The sequence below is a fragment of the Myotis myotis genome, unplaced genomic scaffold, assembly GCF_014108235.1.
Source record: "Myotis myotis isolate mMyoMyo1 unplaced genomic scaffold, mMyoMyo1.p scaffold_m19_p_3, whole genome shotgun sequence".
Classification (NCBI taxonomy): Eukaryota; Metazoa; Chordata; class Mammalia; order Chiroptera; family Vespertilionidae; genus Myotis; species Myotis myotis.
The window spans coordinates 135,893,612-135,914,401 of record NW_023416335.1 but is presented as its reverse complement, the minus strand read 5'-3'; the positions used below and the strand labels follow the sequence as shown (position 1 = coordinate 135,914,401).

The 20,790-nt window shown below is 37.0% G+C and overlaps 1 pseudogene; it reads left to right on the top strand.

Annotated features, from left to right (window-relative positions):
• The first annotated feature begins 12,321 nt into the window (after nucleotides 1-12,321).
• LOC118650600 overlaps nucleotides 12,322-20,790 on the top strand; it is a 39,459-nt pseudogene continuing 30,990 nt past the window's right edge.

Here is a 20,790-nt window from a genome sequence, read left to right as displayed (position 1 = left end):
TTCTAAATACTTCATCACAAGGGAAGTTAGTCAAGCACTCTGAAAGTGTTTTCACTCTTAATGTGGTGTACAGGGAGATATTAGAATAAGTTGAATCACTGTATCAGTCATTGTTTGCATCACTGTTGTTTTCATATCATGTTTTTGTTGTTTTCATATCATGTTTTTGTTGTTTTTATATCATGCCTCTGTTGTTATTATATCCTTTTGTTACTGTTTATTTATTAATAAATTTATATATTATTTTCATATACATTTTACTAATTTCCTTTCATCTCACACTTCTATTATAGAGAAAGGTCAAATAGCAATATTAAAATATCTCCGCTAATTAATTCCCTTTTTTAAAAAATATATATTTTATTGATTTTTTACAGAGAGGAAGGGAGAGGGATAGAGAGTTAAAAACATCGATGAGAGAGAAACATTGATCAGCCGCCTCCTGCACACTACCCCCTGGGGATGTGCCAGCAACCAAGGTACATGCCCTTGACCAGAATCAAACCTGGGACCCTTGAGTTCGCAGACCAATGCTCTATCCACTGAGCCAAACCAGTTAGGGCAATTAATTTCCTTTTAATGTGCAGGAATTTCGTGTACCAGGCTACTAGTTTCTAATATTTGTGATAGCTCATAAAGGTAGGCATTATAATCTCCATTTTAGAGATGAGGATAGTGGTGCTCATGGTGGTAAAAAGGTCTGCCTAAGAACACAGCCACTAAACCAGGCTTCAGACAAAAATGATTTGTCTGATACCACAATACTGTGCTACTAACAGAGTCCTGAGACCATTTTTTTAATACTCCAAATACCTAAATATTCATAAAAATGTTTTCTAAGTTGAGAGAGGACAGATCCTCAATTCTATGAGATAAATCAGCAAAAACAGCCACTTTACTTCATTTCCAAACTTTCCCCGATGGCAGGGTTAAAATTCTTTCCTCTAAAGGTATCAAGCTGTAGCCAATTTTGTTTTGATTTTGTGTTGAATTTGTCTTTGTTTTTATAAGAAATATAGAAACTTACTAAATCTTCGCATCCACACTATAATGGTAACTGCACTGGCCAACTTCTTAACCCAGATGTTCTGCCTAATATGAATAGTTCTGCAACCCAGCATGGAATTAAGATTTTTCCAGGGGCAATCCCTTTAGACAATTAGAAGCAAGTTCTTCATGATTTTTTTCTCATATTACATGCTGCCATATGGCAACAAGAGTCTACCCAGCAGAGCATATGGAAAACTTGCCATGCATGGGAAAACATTAAAGAAAAAATATGGAAACAAGAGATGCTGCCGTTGCTCATACCACTGCATAAGAAAGTTACTTGCCACTGGTGCCAAAGCATAAGTAGTTGAACATATCTCTAATGTGTGATTTCAATTTTACATTTAAGTCTGGCTTACCAAGCAGTACTCTGCCAGTGTTAGTCCCTGTTTGAGTGCCAATTGGATAATTTTTTTTTTATCTAAGCAGTGGTCTGGCATGGCTAATTCAGAACGTTATCTGCCTCTCACCTTAAAAGGCTCTTCTATTTTTAATCTTCATTTACATCATCATTGAATTAGCTCTCAGAGTAAATACTTTCTAACCATTCTCAATTACCCCTTCACCCTTTCCTTCCATATCTACACACAAATTTCATGGATTTTACTAAGGGAATACCTTTGAATCTGGTTTCTCTTTTCCATTCTTACTGCCCTTATGTACAAGAACTTAGCTCTTGCTTGTAAAACTGCAATAACTGTCTCTGTTTTCTCCCCTAAACCTTGACAGCAAGCTTCAAAACTTCATATGTCAAATTTGCTGAAGGTGTTAACATCATAGATAGTTTTATGCTTAAAAATGTCGAATTTAATGCAAAAAAGAAGAGCATTTGTGGGAAGTTTTAATTCATTACTTTATTTTGAAGAAAAAGTTATCATATACTTCGGGAAGCTTATGGTGAACATGCTCCATCTCAAGTACTTGTGAACGCTGGTTTAAACGCTTTAAAAGTGATGGTTTCTATGTGAAAGACTAAGAATGTCCAGGTCAACCAAAAAAGTTTGAAGACCAACAATTACAAGCATTATTGGATGAAGATGCGTGTCAAACTCAAAAACAACTTGCAGAAAGATTAAACATTGCTCAGCAAACAATTTCTGGTCATTTACAAGCAATGGGAAAGATTTTAATGGAAGGAAAATGGGTGCCACATCAACTGAACGAAAGACAAATGGAAAGCTGAAAACTCATCAGTAAAATGTTGCTTCCACATCACGAAAGAAAGTCTTTTTTGCATCGAATTGTGACTGGTGAAAAAAATGGATTTATTTTGAGAATCCCACACGCACAAAATAATGGGTTGATCCAGGTCAACTATCAACATCGACTGCAAGGCCAAATCGCTTCGGAAAGAAGACAATGCTCTGCGTTTGGTGGGATCAGGAAGGTGTGGTGTGTTATGAGCTTCTAAAACCAGGTGAAACCGTTAATAGTGATCATAGGTTACCGACAACAAATAATCCATTTGAACCACGCTTTGATTGTGAAAGGACCAGAATGTGCCACAAGACACGGCAAAGTAATTTTGCTTCATGATGGCGCACCATCACATACTTCAAAACGAGTTAAAGGCATGTTAAAAGATCTTGCCTGGGAGGTATTAACCCACCCACTGTATTCACCAGACCTTGCTCCTTCAGATTATGACTTGTTCCAATCAATGGCACATGCACTTTCTGAGCAGCACTTCAAAACATATGAAGAAGTGGAAAATTAGGTCTCTGAATGATTTACCACAAACAAGAAAAGTTCTATTGGGACAGTATCCACAAATTACCTGAAAGATGGGGAAATGTGTAGCTAGCGATGGACATTACTTTGAATAAAGCACTTTTGATGTTTCTCTTGAAATTACTGTGTTTTCTTTGATTACAAAATCCGCCATTATTAACCGGTACATCTAGTATACTATTTTAGGACTATCCAATTTTCAACACATATAGAGTTCTTTAAAGAGGACTTTGGAAACTGTAAGAAAAGTTATTTTGGAAAAAAATAGAAATATGGGGAAAGGTTTATATATGCAATACTGCATAATAATTTGTCACAAATGAAATTAATTTATTAAAAGGAATCCCAAAATTGTTTAATATCAAAACATTCTCAGAAGACCTAGGTCTAGGTAGTTGTGACTGGAAACAAATTCTTTTTTTTTTTTTTAAATATATTTTATTGATTTTTCACAGAGAGGAAGGGAGAGAGATAGAGAGTTAGAAACATCGATGAGAGAGAAACATCGATCAGCTACCTCCTGCACATCTCCTACTGGGGATATGCCCGCAACCCAGGTACATGCCCTTGACCAGAATCGAACCTGGGACCTTTCAGTCCGCAGGCCGATGCTCTATCCACTGAGCCAAACCGGTTTCGGCAACAAATTCTTTCTTGATCCTCTAATATTATCACATATTTTCTCATGTCCTTTTATTTAATACAACAGTAATCCTTGCAAGTTGGCTGCTACAGATTGCTAGAATCCTTTTGAATTTCAGATTCAACTTCAAATTATGTGTTGAAAGTTTACTGTGTATCCTACTCTATGCTTACTGCGTTTACATATCCATCAATCTTTAAGGGGCTAATTTTTTTCATTATTAGTCTTTATTAGTAAAAAATTTTTTCCATTCCAGCTCTTATTTTGTTGTTTCTACTGCATCACTCTTGCAATACTGCCTCCTGTGTGACACTACCTTATACTGAAAATAGTTTCCCTCAGACTCCCACCTTTTTGTTTTTGTCCACAAGAGCTTTCAAGGCTAAATCATTTTGCTTTGGGCCATCTTCCTCCCACCCCCATATTAATTTTAACCTCCTTAATCTTCCAGAAACTCAGGCATGGCCACATCCCCACATGGTTCATGATGTTACTGTAGTGATCATTTCATCATTTCTTGTCTGGCTACGCTGGCTCACCTTGTTCCTCACCAGTAATCTAGCTCACATTACTTATATCCTATCCTACAGCCTGCTCTGATAGCAGCCCCATCTCAAACATCAAAGGCGCACTATAATTATTAGGTAAGCCCTGAAGCCCTTTTTAAATCCTTTAAATTCCTCCTTAATTTATACTAATCTCTTTTAATACATAAATTGCATATGTATCTATCAAGTTTCTAATTTTCTTAGCCCATTTTCAGATAATCAACATTATTATCAGTTTTTAATAATTGATGAAAGTAATTGTCCTAAAGGAAGAAATTATAGACACATTTTACATGCATTATTCATCCTTTATAGTTCTGGGTGAGTCTCGAGAAAGAAATATATTGAGTCACGCATTGAGGAAAGGAGGGAAACACGCCAGTGCTACACCAACCTTGCGGCTGCTAAAACAGCTATCACAATAAATAAACATCTCTGTCTTCTTTATCTACTCAGCACAAGTCTCCGGCAGAGCTGAAAAGAGATGCTCATGGTTTATATGTAGACATTCCACAACTGTTCAGGGTACGTTCTTTATTCTGAGCAAAATATCATACAAGTAAGCTTTATCAAAACCCAATATTTTTTGACAAATATATGAAGCCCACCATTTGTGAATATAAGTATTTTCCTAAAGTTTGCTTATAGCATGATTATTTGAACCTTCACTTCCCAGGAGAATTCATGTTATAACTTTGTCTCCACCTGACAAAAGTCAATTTCACTACAATGGGCCTAAAACTAAAACTAATAGCATTGGTTCGACTCCAGAAAGCCCCCATACATTTCTTTTTCATGGAAGCACATATTTCAGGTTAAGATTCAGGTGACAGAAATGTATATGCCCCTGCCAAAGTACTGGCAGCAGTTAATGTCAGGGGAGACAGGCAGCAAGTAGATGATCCTGGACTCCACAACATTGGATCTCTCAGCATATGCAGAGTAGAAGGGAACCCTATAGATTAAGCATCCCCAAGAGTTATAAATTAAGCAACAAATGCTTAGAGGCAAGCTTTCCTGATATTGCCATCACTCTAACAAAGATGGATCACACATCCACAGGTGTAAGCAGAGATAAGAGACAAGAGAAGCTTTTCTATTTGTCATTTCAAGCCAGTATTTTTTTTAAAAAACATTTGTAAAATTAAATTGAAGTTCCTAATCCATGCAATGCAACTTTAGAAATGATAGATAATAGATAGATGATAGATAGATAGATAGATAGATGATATAGATGATAGATAGATGATAGATAGATAGATAGATGATAGATAGATGATGATAGATAGATAGATGATAGATAGATAGATAGATAGATAGATAGATAGATAGATAGATAGATAGATAGATGATATAGATGATGATGATAGATAGATAGATAGATAGATGATAGATAGATAGATAGATAGATAGATAGATAGATAGATAGATAGATAGATAGATGATATAGATGATGATGATGATAGATAGATAGATAGATAGATAGATAGATAGATAGATAGATAGATAGATGATAGCTAGATAGATAGATAGATAGATAGATAGATAGATAGATAGATAGATAGATAGATAAAAGAGAACCATAGGTCAAGTAATTGTCTTTTCTTCTATCTTTATGCTTCTAGGTTTTAATTTTATTTTCAAAGCTCAACTCAACTGCTAGCTCTCATAAATTGTGAGAGAAGTAATAGTATCTATGTGACCTTAGTTATTTATGTGCCTGACCTATGGCCCTCATGTATAATTTTGTGTGTGTGTGTGGACAATGTGATGTATAATTAACTTTCACACACACCAATAAATAAATCAATATTCCTGAAAAGAATGAGCATCTGAAAAATATGAGCAAATCAAGTATTGTTTTGTTTTTAAATATTGATCCATAACAGAAACATGGTAATAAGGATTTTCTATCCATGTAGTACTCTTCTCAGAGTACAAACAAATCACTGTTACAGTTGAAGTTTTAAAAATAAAATTCTACTTTCTAATAAGTTCTAATGTAGCAATTTTAATCTCCAGGGATGCTTTGATAAACAAGGTTGTGAAGAGTTCTCTAAGAAATATAGAGTTTATATGTTTGCATTTACTTGCAATTATAAAAAAGAGAACTTTGGGGATGATAATAAATCTCTAACAGTTTTAAAGAGAATTGGAAAAAGAGTTAAATACAATTTTTTTCTCAACCAGTATGTGTAGAAACTGAGTTTATTACTTATTTGCTATTTATAGCATTAAATGTAAAATCAGAAGGAGACAGGAGGCAATAACTCAATGTTAGGCCCCCAACTCATAGAGAAACCAGGCTGTAACTATTAGAACCATAACAGAGCATGAGACATGAATTCAGTAACAAAATGCAATATAAAGTCACAGCTCTATTTGTTTTTTTTGATAAAATAAAAACATCAGAAATATTTCATCCACATAAAAATATGAGCAAAGAAATGCTGTAAGCATTAGGTCATTACAAGTTGTAGCATTACCAAATCATACACTAACCACTGTCAATTTCTCACTTAGACACACACACACACACACACACACACACACCCCAAATTGATGAACACAAAATGTGTAATACAAAGAACAGAGTTCATGATGAGAAAATATATTAATAAAATAAAATACACATATAGTTTGGTGTAGAAAATGTATTTGAATTTTTCTCAATCTAGGCCATTCAGAAATTGATTATCTAATTTGGGAATTATTCAGAAAACTCCTTCCTTACTTACTTTGGCACTTCTATCACAAACTGAAAAAAGGAAAGTGGGAAAGGGATGTAATTCCACTTAGTTTCTTTGCAGCAAATTTGTTACATGCTGTTGGGAGGGGAAATTGAAACTTATAATTAAATTAGTGTTTCTGATTAGCAGTGGATTTCATTTTTTTCTGACTCTGAACTCAATTATCGTAGATAATTGAGATCCATCTTTATGGCATTAAGAAAAATGCTCCTCATCAGACAGAGTCAATTTGGAGGAGGGAAGAAAAGTGAGGAAATTGAAAGCCAGACAATCTATCTCTAGCCCTCCCACTCCCACTCTTGTCCAAGCCCCATCATCCTCACTCTTCGGAGGCTGCGCAAGCTTCCTCCTGTACACCAAGTGAGAAATGAGCGCGATAAATATCATCTGGACACGTCAGGACTGTGGGTTACCATAGAAGCAAAGCACGTCAGGTGTACTGATGTGATGTGTTTGGAATTGGAATTAACCTAAAGAACCTCATGCTGTTTCTTTCAGATAAAAAAAAAAAAAAAAAAAAAAAAGGAGCTTGCAAGCTTGCCAGTAAATATATAGCTGCAGGGCTTAGATTAAAATGAAAGTTTTTAGATTGTCTGCCATGGAAACAATTGACAGAAAAACCTTGCACTTATAACACCCCTACTAAAAGACCTGTGAGCATTAAGTTAGTTGAAGAAAACCTAAAACTGTCAAGAAAGCAACTTTATGACCATAAGCCCTGTCTTGCAGAGAAATCCTGCAATGCTTTCATCAAGGACACCGTTTTCTCAGATGTTCTGTGAGCCATCCCACTCTGGCAATTATCTGCTGCTGAGTAAGTTATTTGCATTTTATTCAAGGATATCCCCCATAAAGCCCAACCAAAATGACTAAAGCAGATTACTTCTCATCAGTATTTTTTGAAAGTAATACATAGCAAATTCCACTTACCCCTACATTTTATTTCTAGGAAGGTTATATCTAAATCTAGAAGTTCCTGTGGCATCTCCAAGGTCAAATGACACTTTGTAGAACAAGAAATTAATTTTCCAAAAAGGGCTACAGTAGGTTTTGGTTTCTCTGGCGTTTATTTTTTAAGGTTTATCTAGCTGGTGACATTACCCTGAAAGATATTTATTGTAATAATATGACTCACTTCAAGAATTTCAGAGTTTTCTTTATTGTAAAACAATTTAAATTATTTTAAAGGTCACTTTTTTTAAATGGAAAGAATTATACAGTTTATAACATAACCAGAATAACTAACAGCCCAAAGCATTTAATTTCCAACCATGCTAGATAATACAATTTACTGAAATTTATTGTAATTATGCCTCTGGAGTAGTCATTGGTGAGCTGATTAATAGCTAAATTTATAACCATTATGATTGCAAATCTCTTTGAAAATTTATTAAATACCTTTAATATGTCTGCTTTAATATAGTAGGCAGCTAAGTTTTATGTACTGGACACTATGCTAGGACATCTACTTGCTAAGTTCTCTAATTGTTAAAGATATATTCTTTTCTTCTATTTTTCCTTCTTCCCTTCCTTTGTCCCTCTCTCTTTTACTCCCATCCTGTCTTTCTTTATTCTGTCTTTCATGCACATGTTTAAATTTTAAAATTACATCTTCTCATCAACCATAGTTTACTTATTAAGACTTCACTGCATGACCTGTGTTTCTCTATGTCTGCCTATCCTAAACTATTATATTATTAACTTGGTTTAAAGCTAATTAGTTCCCCATCTTTAATGACCCACCCTAAACAACTTCCGCTTACACAGCTAAGAGCTATAACTAGTTCATTTCTGACCTTTCCTTTCTGTAATACTGACAGTACTCTATCAAGGTGGCATACTTCTTCACTGGAGAAAGTTCTAGTAAACTTACTCTTTCTCTATTAACAACTTAGTTGTCTGGTGATATTTTGCAGAATTCACAGCTCCTACTTTATTTCCTTGGCTATCAATCTCTCATTCCCCAGTGTGATTGCTCTCCTCAGCCCTAAAAGTGCCAATACTCCCTCCCTCTCCATTTCCCCCCTAAAGATTACCTGCTTATTTTACTTTTAAAAAACTATAATCAAAATATAACTTTCACAGTCTCCTTCCATCAAATCTATCAGCTTACCTGCACCCACCTGAAGCCAATTTTTTTTTTTTTGGTTTTTTTCAGCATTCTACTTATTAGAGCAGATGTTCTCCACTCTCTCCCCAGGCCTCTATCACCCGGTTTGATTTAGGGATCTGAGTTGGGGGCGAGGGAGCTCTTACAATAGTGGGAAGAGACATTAGTCTGAACTTAACTCCCTGGAACAATGGGTGGTAGGGTTTTGAAGAGCTGGGGTGAAGGGCTTTATGGCCATCTGGGTATGCTAATTGGCCTCATCCAAAGGAAAAGAAACTTTCTCTTATCTTCCCAACAGGAGGTAATTTTACAACTGGGAGCAAGTAGCCCATTGAAGTTAGGTTCCCACTCTCCCACAGAAATAGGAAGGTAGGGCACTATCTTTCTTGGTTACATTTCAAAGGGATACATCCCAAGGCCTTGAGAAAGACATCCCTGAGTTGTAAAAATGTCTAAAGACTTTTATTAAGATTTGCATCTCAAGGGGGCAGAGAAAGAGTTTACAGTCACAAGTTTTCTAAAGTAAATACTCTATGAAAAGTGAGGTTAGGGGCTTAGACTCAGGAAGGAGCTGGGGGAAACACCATGACCATCTTGGTTATAAGCCAAGAAACTTCACATTATTAAAAACTCCTTCTAAAATCTTTATTATCCTCCTGTGTCTCCAGTTACTTTAGAGAAAAATCCCTCCTGCCTATATTCAGTGCCTCCACATTTTCTTTTCTCATTTACTCTTTAATAACTTTCCTCTGAAATATTTCAAACATGCAGAAGAAGCATAATGTATATATCAATATATAAAAAGCAATAAAACCCCTTATACACACCACAAATTTTAAGAAATAGAACATTTGCAATAAAATGTTATGTAAGCTCCCTTTGAAGTGTCCTACCCCACAATGCCTCACTTCCTACCCTAATCAGACTAGGCATTATAATGAATCAGGTTTTTCATAACTTATTTGTTTTTACCATAAATGTGTACACCACTAAATACATTGTATATTTTTAGAGTTTTTAACTTTATTAACATATCAGCCATATATATTTTTCTATGTCTTGCCTATTTGTATTCATTATTATGATTTTCGGATTCACTCATAAAGATGTATGTATCATGGTTCACTAACACTAATTTTCACTATCTACTTATACACATATCTACCTGTGAGCATTGGAGTTGTTTAGGGTTTTTATTGTTGTTATTGGAGTAAACATTCCTACACTTTAGCACTTGCACAAGATATTCTCTAGGCTGGAATTGTTGGTTCCCAGAGAATTGCCATCCTATATAATAAAAGGCTAATATGCAAATCGACCGAATGGTAGAACAACCGGTTGCTATGATGCACACTGACCACCAGGGGGCAAACGCTCAACACAGGAGCTGCCCGCTGGTGGTGAGTGCACTCCCACAGGGGGAGCGTCACTCAGCCAGAAGCCAGGCTCATGGCTGGCAAGTGCAGCAGCGGTGTCGGGAGCCTCTCCCGCCTCCGTGGCAGCACTAAGGATGTCCGGCTGATGGGGGGAAGGGGTCTAAGCTGTAGTCAGACATCCTCCGAAGGCTCCCAGACTGTGAGAGGGCACAGGCCGGGCTGATGGAACCCCCCCCCCCCCCCCCCCCGCCAAGGGCATGACACCGGGCCTCTAGTTTTTAATAATATTAAATAGTGCCAAATTATTTTGAAAAAGTGTCATAAATTTCACAGATTATTATTCTCACAGATTAGATGATTCTACACCCTTGACATCACTTAACATTAAAATTTTTGCAGATCTATGAGTAAAAATGCAATTAGGTCCTACTTTTAATTTGCATCCATGGTTATTAATGAAGTTAAGGATCTCTTCTTGTGCATTTTGGATGTTTGTTTCCTCGGAAATGCCTATTCATGCCATTTGGCCATTCCTCTACCAAAGCCTCTATTTTCTCATCTTCATTTTTAGTTTCTTCATATAGTTTGGAATCTAATTTTTGACAGATTTGTGCGTTATAAAAATCTCACACTTTGTGACTGATCTTCTCACTATTTTAGGGTGTCTCTGATTAATTTTCTTAGGGTCATTTAGTTGGTAAGTGGTAGAGACTAGATTTTAACTCAGGGGGGTGTATTCAAACTTTCCATGATGTCATGCTCTACTATTCTTTGACCACACTTCTTACCACTCTCCCACTCAGTGCCCTAGCTGCTCCTCAAACACACCAAGCAAGCGCCTGCCTTAGAGTTTTACACTGCCTTTTGCCTCAGCCTATAACCTACTTCCTCATAATGCGGCAGAACTTGTTTGCTCACATTTTTTAACCTGTCTGCTCAAATCTTTTTCATCATTCTTTTTAAAAAATGGCACATCTGCCCTAGCTGGATGGTGCAGTAAGTTGAAGAGTCATCCTGTACACCTAAAGGTTGTGGGTTCGATTCCCAGTCAGGGCACATATCTAGGTTGTGGGGCTTGATCCCCATCTGAGCACATTGGAGGCAACAGATGGATGTTTCTCTCTCACATTGATATTTCTCTCTCACAAGGATATTTCTCTCCCCCCTCCTTCCTCTGTCTAAAAATCAATAAAAACATGTCTCAGGTGGAATAAAAAAAAATGGCGCTTCTCTACTGTCATTCTCTATATCCTGAACATGTTTTATTTTTATTCATAGCATTAATCACTAATTAATGCTCTGAAAACATTGTACAATTATCTGTCTTCTTATTTGTTATCTTTCTCCTTCCATGAAAATATGGCTACATAAGAGCAAGGATTTTGTCTAGTAGTTACTTCTGTAATCCTTGTGTCTAGAACTGTGCTTGGCACATAAAAGGTGAACAATAAACATAAATAGATGAATAATGCCTTTTAGTCATGTTTACCATGATAATTCTCACTTCTGTTGTGTATTTTTATGGGCAATATGTCTGATAATTCATTTTAAAAGTATCAGAGCAGGAAAAATTGTTACAATTGCAATAATAATTGTTCCCATTTATTTCATAATAGATCCCATAACTTTTTCCAAAAACACTCCATTCTGTGGAAAAAAAATGGATTCTAACAAAGAATATTGTGGGGGCCTTGTCCAGAGTATGCTAGATGTTCAAGGCCAAGATGCCAAGGCCAAGTTGCCATATGCAGGTGCAAAAGCAAGGACACAGCGATTGTACTGTATGCACCGCACAGGTGTACCTTTCTATAACCCAAATACTGAAGTCATTATTTGGCAAGAAGCTTCTTTTGTCTCAGTTGGTATAAAAGAGGTTTACTGACTAGGCACTGCGAGGCTGCTTGGCTAGGCTGCTTTTATGTAGGCCTGGACTGCTTTATGTGATGGTTTTGCGCTGCTGCTGTGTTTGCCATGGCTTCTGTGTTTGCTACTGTATTAGCAAGGGCTGCCTTGTACGGCTACTTTGTGAGACTACTTTGAAGAACTGTTTTGTCTGATAGCTCTTTATTAGCAATGGCTACTTGGCCTATGATAAAGCCTCTCCTATATGCCTATGACTTCTCATGTCTTCTTCATCCACTACCTGGTGTCCATGGAGGTTCAGTTCCTGGCAGAGAAGGACCCCACAGTTGGCATAGTCGAGCAGGATTCAGGAGTAAGTACTCCAACAAATATATTTATTAAACTTTGAATAAACAGTTTTCATCTGACTAATAGTATTTGTTTATCTAAATAAAATTATGTTCTAGCCACAATAATCTATATATACAAAAGCCTAAGCAACTGTTACCACCAGTCAACCAAATGACCGGTTGCTATGATGCACACTGACCACCAGGGGGCAGACGCTCAATGCAGGAGCTGACCCTTGGTGGTCAGTGTGCTCCCATAGCCAACTTCCAATGGCTGGCAAACCTCCCACGTCCCTCCCCCTGGCCAACCTCCAACAGTCGCTCCCCCAGGTGGCCAGCCCCAATCGGTACTGGAGGAGATGGCCTTGATTGGCCCATATCACTGGCCAGGCTGCGGGACCCTACCCATGCATGAATTTGTGCACCGGGCCTCTAGTCATTATATAACCAATTACCAACCATTCACTTACTAACAAAGTTACATAATTATTTTCTTTTACCTGTCTCTGAAGAGGGAATAGAAAGAAATAATTTTTTAATTATTTTATAAAGATATTTTAACTGTCACTGGCCTGAGATTTATCCTGCTTGTAAGCTAACAAGTTTGACTGCCAGTTTCATAAATACTGACATAAGACAAAAGACTTCTAATCAGAGACAAAGAACTTCATTACTCACAGAAATGGCAACAGTGAGAGTAACAGCATTTGAGCTCGTTCTCTGAGCTAGGATTCCCAAAGGAATATTCGAAGATGGCCACATGATGCCTACCCATCTAGTGAAATGCAGTAAACAGAAGCGAAACCCTGACTTTTGTCCAGAATGAGACATTACTATAATGAACACTAAACATCACTGTCCTTTTCTCCAGATGAAGCCACTATCTCCATCTTGCAAAGCGGTTCACTATAAATACATCTTTGAAAAGAGAGTCTGGAAAAAACAGCAGTCAAAGGTCTGCTCACAAGATGTACAGACAGAACTGTGAGGGACCCATCGTGACTTATTTCTCCATGGGCACAATTCCAAATCAGGTGAAAATAAAATGTTTAATGCACCTTGAGAGCTCTTTGCTGAAGTCCTTTCCTTTGCCAAAACTCTTCCACCAATACCATTTGCCTTCTCTTAATTAGAAATAAGATTATAAATTGTCACCTCTAGGAAACCTCCCGTGATCCATTGAGGTTGAAATTGGTACCCCTGGATTCCACAGAATTCTGAACATCCCATAACTACCATATCATACATAAGTCTGTATGTTAATGGCCCAATGAATTGTCAAATTCCCCTTTAACTCATAAGCATATTGAGATCAGGCCCTGTGATTAATTAATCAATGGTATCCTGAAAATATAAAACAGGAGTTGACTCATTGTTAATTCTTAGTAAATATTGGATCTTGAGAGTTTGGAATACATATTTAAAGATTTTTATAAGTTACAAAATTTTTGGATTCTTCACTGATATTACACATTATTCTGAATATTTTCTGAGACACATCTTTATGCATAGACATTTTAGGAAATTCAAGAAGAAAATGTAAAATTTCTAGCTGAAAATATAAAAACTTGATGACACTAAAATTAATTCTTCAGGTTAGTTTAAGGAAATAATTTTTAATAGTCTGTCACATGTTCCACTTGTTATACAGAAATCATAGACAAATAGATGCAGGTATTGAGAAAACCCTACTTTCAACATTGAAAAAATTTGGTGACTATTATTGAATTAAAGAATGGCCTGTTCTGGAATCAATAGTTGAAGACAGTCTTGCATTTTCTGAGAAATATGAGAGAAAAATTGTCTCATATGCTCTGCTATTTTTAGTTAAATCTAGACAATTTTTTTTCTGGTTTCTTGTCTACAAATAGTAATCTCATGGGAGTTTTCTTTAGAAATATGCAATTAAGTCCATTTTATTAAAGGCAGGTACATTGCATCCTAAGCATGGTGGGAATTAAAATTTTCATAATGAAAGTAAACTTAAAACTTACAACACATTCTATTGTCTCTATTTTTAAAACCTAAGTTACCACGACAACAAATCCAATAGTTTAGTCAATTAGTTTTATTTTTTTCCAAGAAAGTAAAAAATTGTCCTTCATCAAGAATTTATAATGTACTGGTCAAAATCTGTCATAAAATAATTAAAATGAATATCTTTAAGTAAAACATGCATCTTTAAGAATAACATTTGTCAGAAACTTTAGAATCCTACTGAGTCTTGAAATTATTCATCCCTCTATTTAATCCCCATGCAACTTGAATTTCAATACTTTTAAATAATTTCTCTGGCAATGCCAAATAGAACTAAGGGAGAAATGGCAACAATTAGCTATGAATTGGCATTTTGTATGACAATGCAAAAGCTCAACATTAGATGGGATTCAGCCAAAAGATCGTAGGATAGAGACGTGACTTTTTTTCTTATAATTGGGCAGTTCTAATAACACACTATTTTAAGAACTGAAATAATTATTTTTATTACAAATGTTGCAGATACTGGTTTTCAAAGAGTTTTCCCAATAATATTGTTTTAATTCCGAGTTCATTCTAAAATACCACAGTCCTAAATATTATATAAAATTAGTTTAAAATATAATGTATTTTAGTCCACTCATTTGTATTCTCACCACCAAAAAGTATGTGAAGGTCATTCAATCATGACAACTAAGAGAATTTTAAGGAAAACAATATTTTAGACATTTATATAACTTTCATTTATCTGGTTAAATATACTACATAATTTTAGCTGAATAAACTTGGTCTATGCCCAGGGATTTTCTAATTGGCTCCTTTCATAATTTATATTGAAATTATATATATATATATATATATATATATATATATATATATATATATATAGAGAGAGAGAGAGAGAGAGAGAGAGAGAGAGAGAGAGAGAGATATTAGTGTCCTGGTGCATGAAATTCATGCACGGGGGTGGGGGGGGTCCCTCAGCCCAGCCTGCACCCTCTCTAATTGGGGACCCCTTGAGGGATGTCCAACTGCCAGTTTAGGCAGTCCCTTGTAGGTAACTAACTTTTTCTCTTCCTGCTTTAAGTTGCTCTTTTTGTCTTTTGCCCTTGGCATTTTAATTATGATGTGTCTTGGTGTGGTCCTGTTTGGATTCCTCTTGTGTGGGGGTTCTCTGTGCTTCCTGAACTTGCAAGTCTATTTCTTTCACCATGTAAGGGAAGTTTTCTGTCATTATTTCTTCTAATAGGTTTTCAATATCTTGCTCTCTCTCTTCTTCTGGCACCTCCATAATTCGTATATTGGTATGCTTGAAGTTGTCCCAGAGGCTCCTTACACTATCTTCATATTTTGGCGGGGTTTTTTTTTTTTTTGCTTTTTGCTTTTTGCTTTTTGCTTTTTGCTTTTTGCTTTTCCAGTTGGGTGTTTTTTTTCCTTCCTCATATTTCAAATCATTGATTTGATTCTCGGGATCCTCTAATCTACTGTTGAATCCCTGTATATTAGTCTTTATTTCAGTCAGTGTATGCCTAATTTCTGACTGGTCCTTTTTCATTTTTTTGGCATTCTCGCGAAGATACTTGAAAGTCTCACTAAGTTCCTCGGAGATTTCTAGAAGAGTCTTCAGTAACCTTATAACTATGGTTTTGAACTCTATATCTAGTAGTTTGCTTTCTTCTATTTCTTTCATTTGTGGCATGTTTCTTTGTCTCTGAATTTTGGCTGCTTCCCTGTGTTTGTTTCTATGTACTGGGTAGCTGCTAAGTCTCCCTGAGTTGATAGAGTGGCTTGTGTGCTAGGTGTCCTATATGCCCCAGTAGCTCAGCCTCCTCAATCACTTGAGGTGGACACTCTAGGTGCACCCCTCTGTGGACTGTGTGCACAGTTTTGTTGTAGTGAGCCTTGATTGCTGTTGATGTCACTGGGAGAAATTGACCTCCAGGACAATTGGCTGTGGGGACCACCTGTGACTACAGTGGGAGAGCTGCTGTGCAGGAGACACCCTTATGGAGCAGGACTTGCTTCAGTGAGGCTTTGGTGCTCACTGAGTCTGCCCCTTGAGTGTGTCACTTATGGATGTGAAGAGTTGTAATCTGGTATGGTCTCACATTGACCACTGGGTACACTGGTTCTTGGGTTTCCAGAGAGGTGTAAAGTCAGCCACTGGCTGGAACCATCAAGCAGGAGCTACAGAGATATCCGCAGATTCCTCCTCTTTGTATGAGGTTTGGAAGTGCCCAGATAAGGCCCAGCTGTGAAGCAAGGCAGGCTGGTGCTGGTGCTGGGTCTTGGGCCTTTTATTGATAGGTTTGGGGCTCCATGACCCAGCTGCAGCTTATTTGACAAATTTTAGCCTGAGAAAGGACAGGCCATTCATATGCAAAAGCCACTGCACACAATTTGTGTGGGTTTGTAAATTGGGTGGAGCGGGGTCTCAGGGAATCACCAGGGCAGAGCAAACAGAAATGCAGAAATGGCTGCTAATCAGCCCTGCACCAGGGAGGTCCCAGGATGGGAACAATGATCCCTGCGAGCACCTCCATCTGGAAAAAAGTCACCCTCGAGTTCCTACCCTGATTCCAGACAGTCCAGTTTCTCCCCGTATGTGTCTGGGTCCCCCAGAGCCTCGTCAGGCACTGGAGCTCAGAGGAAGTGTGAGCTTATAAATTCAGTTAGTGGAGCCGACCTTTAAAGAGGAGCAGCTGCATCTCCAGCAGCCTGTGTGTCACTCAGCCCCAATCCCCAGTCCATAGTTCTTACTGCCCATAGGGACTTCTTTCCCCACCCTGGAACCCTAGGGTTCCAGCTGTGGGGCTGGGACCTCTCGCTCCTCCAGGTGGCCTCTGCAGAGGTGACCTCCCTCCCAATTAAAAAAGCAGCACATCCGGGTGCAGACCAGCCTGTTCCCCGCCTCCGCACCTCCTACCAGTCTCAGTGCGCTTTCTTCTTTACTTCTCTAGTTGTAGTCCTTCCATTCGGCCAGCTTCCCAGTGGTTCTGGATGATAGTTGTTCTGTATTTTTGTTGTAATTTTGATGTGGTTTTGGGAGGCAGCAAGTACAGGCATTTACCTACACCACCAATTTGGTTCTCCTAACTACTGAATTTTTTAAGTTAATATACAATGGTCCAAGTTACTCAGAAAACATATTCTGACATTACACTCTTTCATCCATATTGCTTTATTTTTGAGAAAACAGGAAATCTGAGTGAAGCATCTTTTCTGAAATTCTCTTTATCTTCTTTACAAAGTTATAGCAAGTCTGACCAGTGTAGCTCAGTAGTTGAACATTGTCCCATGCACTAGGAGATTGCTGGTTTGATTCCTGGTCAGGGCACATGCCTAGGTTGCAGGCTCAATACCCAGTGGGGGACATACAGGAGGCACCCAATTGATATTTCTCTCTCATCAATGTTTCTATCTCTCTCTCCTTCTCCCTTCCTCTCTCTCTAAAATCCATAAAAATATTTTTTAAAAACTTAAAAATAGTTAGAGCAAGAAGGTCAAGTCACGTCTGTGCGTTTGCCCTTGAAATGTGATTACACACATGCTCAGGATACAAACTTTTTGTACTAAATATTTTTTATTGATTTCAAATAAATGCCTTGTTTTCCCTCATTAAATCCTCAGGACTTTATATGGCTTCTTTTGTAAAGCTGCAGCCCACCGATTCTTTCACCTGAGGTACTCCGTGTCTGTATTTGTTGGGGGTAAGTGAATTTTCCCTGCCATTACCATCATTGTACATATTTAAGAAACGAAAGGGAGATTTTTTAAAAATGTTTTACCACATTGAGTCACATTCTATACTTGGTGTCCAAGAAAACATTATCCAAACCTGTGATACTTCCTTTCTAGCACCATTAACCTCCAGCAGTAACAGTTCATTTTTATTCTAATTCGTCACTTAATGTCCAACAGCACATGCACTATATATGCACTGATTATTCATCAAGACCTTTAATCCTTTCATTCCTCTTCAATTCCATTATCTATGACCTCATTCTCTTTCTTTTATTCCTTACTAAGCTTATATTCCATGACCGCGCTCATAACCTCTTCTTGAAAGATTCCTCATCTTTCCTTCCCACTGACACACACATCTAACAAAACTCCAAGTTTGATTGAGCCCAGGTATCTGCCTTCCCCAAACCCACAGTCCAGAAGCTGAATGTTGCTTGAGAATGGCAAATACCTGAATGTTGCTTGAGAGTGGACTAGTTTCACTTTAAATTCAGGATCCTAACCTCAAGTAAACATTGAACTTTGTCCACTTACCCTATTGTTTTTCCTAGTAAGTTTGCTTCCTCACTCCAGAAACTGCAATTGTGTACTTAACCTTCTTCTCAGATATCCTACATTCTTTTATTATTACCCCACTTTCAGGGTGCAAACACACTCCATGCTTATTTCAGAAAATAGCCTTCAGACAAGAACTACACCTTCCCACTATGCAATCTATAAAAGTCTCCTTTTCTCTTCAGCCTAGGCTTTTATAGAACCTTTCATTTGCTCAAGATTTTGCTCCTTCTATTATCTTTTCTTTCTCTCCCGTATTGTCAATTTCTCTTGACTCTAATCATTGCCTTCACCATAATGCCGTACTATCTGCTATCTTCAAACAAACATTCCTTGGCATATATCCACCTCCAGCTATCACCATTCTTTTTAGAACCACTGTCACAAGAAATGTCTGAAAATATATTTGCATTCATTGTTTTCACTTCTTCACCTTCTGTTCACTCTGAAACATCTTCCAGTCAAGCTTAAATTGCAAGCTCACAACAAACCTCCATGTTGTAAATATAATGGACACTATCTATATATGCCTATCTTACTTAATTTCATAATCAATTTAATGAACCGTTTCTCCATCTTGAAATTGTCTTTGTTCCTATATTAGTCTTCTTTGGCTAAGCTATACTATATAAAAATTGCTAAATCATATTGACTTAAGAAAACTAATAACTATTTCTGATTCTACTTACATATCAGATTCTGTACTTTGCCTGCCTTAGCTCTGTATACTTGAAGGCAAAGTATACCTACTGTTCATATCTACTACACGTGTCTTCTCATTCTGAGACCCAGGTCAAGGGTGCAGGTTCTCTCTGGGACGTACCCTTCTCTTGGCAGAGGGCTCAAGAACATGAGGCCTGGTAGAAAGTTGCAATGCTTTTAAATATTCTGCTTGAACATCAGGTCTGCTCATATTCCATTTGCCAATGCAAGCCACATAACTGAGCCCAATGCCACTATTGTGTAAAGGTATCCCTCTCTAAGACTTATATGGCAACAGGCAGAGATGAATAATCCTTTTACAAGACAGGGAATGGATACCAAGGCACAATGATACAATCTACCACAGTCTCTCACTTACCATACTCTTTTGATCTTGCTCCCATTTCATTAACTCCTCCTTTTTGGTCATTTTTTTTTTCTTTTGGTTCCTCATACTCTTCCTTTTTAATGTTATGGAATTCCTAAGATTATTTCTGGGAAAACTTTTCTTCTATATGTATACAGTAAAGCCTTGCTATAACAGACTAATTTGGGAAAGGGGGTGTCCATTAAAGCTGAAAGTCCGTTATATATAACAAGGTAAGTTTCCCAAATGTGTATGGTAAAAATTTAGCAAATTAGTTTACCTGCTTTTACTTATGTAGATACATTTGTGTAATTAAAATTAAATATGTATGAAAAGATTAATTTCACAGAAAAGTTTTCTATATGTATTACTGTAATTTTAAATTTATACTAAGTAGGTCTAGTAAATGTGTGCATTCTCCAGTCACCGAGAGTAAAGAAATCCACACGGCTGAGGTGTGGCTTAGCGCACGTGGGAACAGCAGTCAACAGCTTTAATATAATACTGCTGCAGAAAGTCAAGCCATGCGACAACAGAACCAATTACCACTCAATGTAGCGTGACCACATGCTGATCATTCCCTGATTCCCTAAACATTCTTTATGAGCGAACATCGTTTATGATGGTGACTCTTGGATTTAAATATGTAGACTAGAGTTGTAGCTATGTCATATTTATTTAGGTCAGCAAAATTACTACTGTGTTTTTGACAACATATGGTCCATTTGCTTAAATTTGTTAAAAATAAGTTAATTAATAACACAAAAATAACCTATTAATTTTATTATAAGCAAATATTGGTTAAAACATTTAAAAATTAACACGGTGTTAATTTTTATATATGACATATGGAGTGGAAATTTAATCCATTAAATCTGAAGTTAGTTAAATCGAAGTCTGCAAAATCGAGGGTTTACTGTATTCTCTTCCTACTTTATTTCTAACATTCCAAAGGCATTTAAATATTAACCATAACTTAATGACTTTCAAATGTACATTTCATCCATGATTAACTGCTCCTTAATATCTACAAAACAGAGCTCTT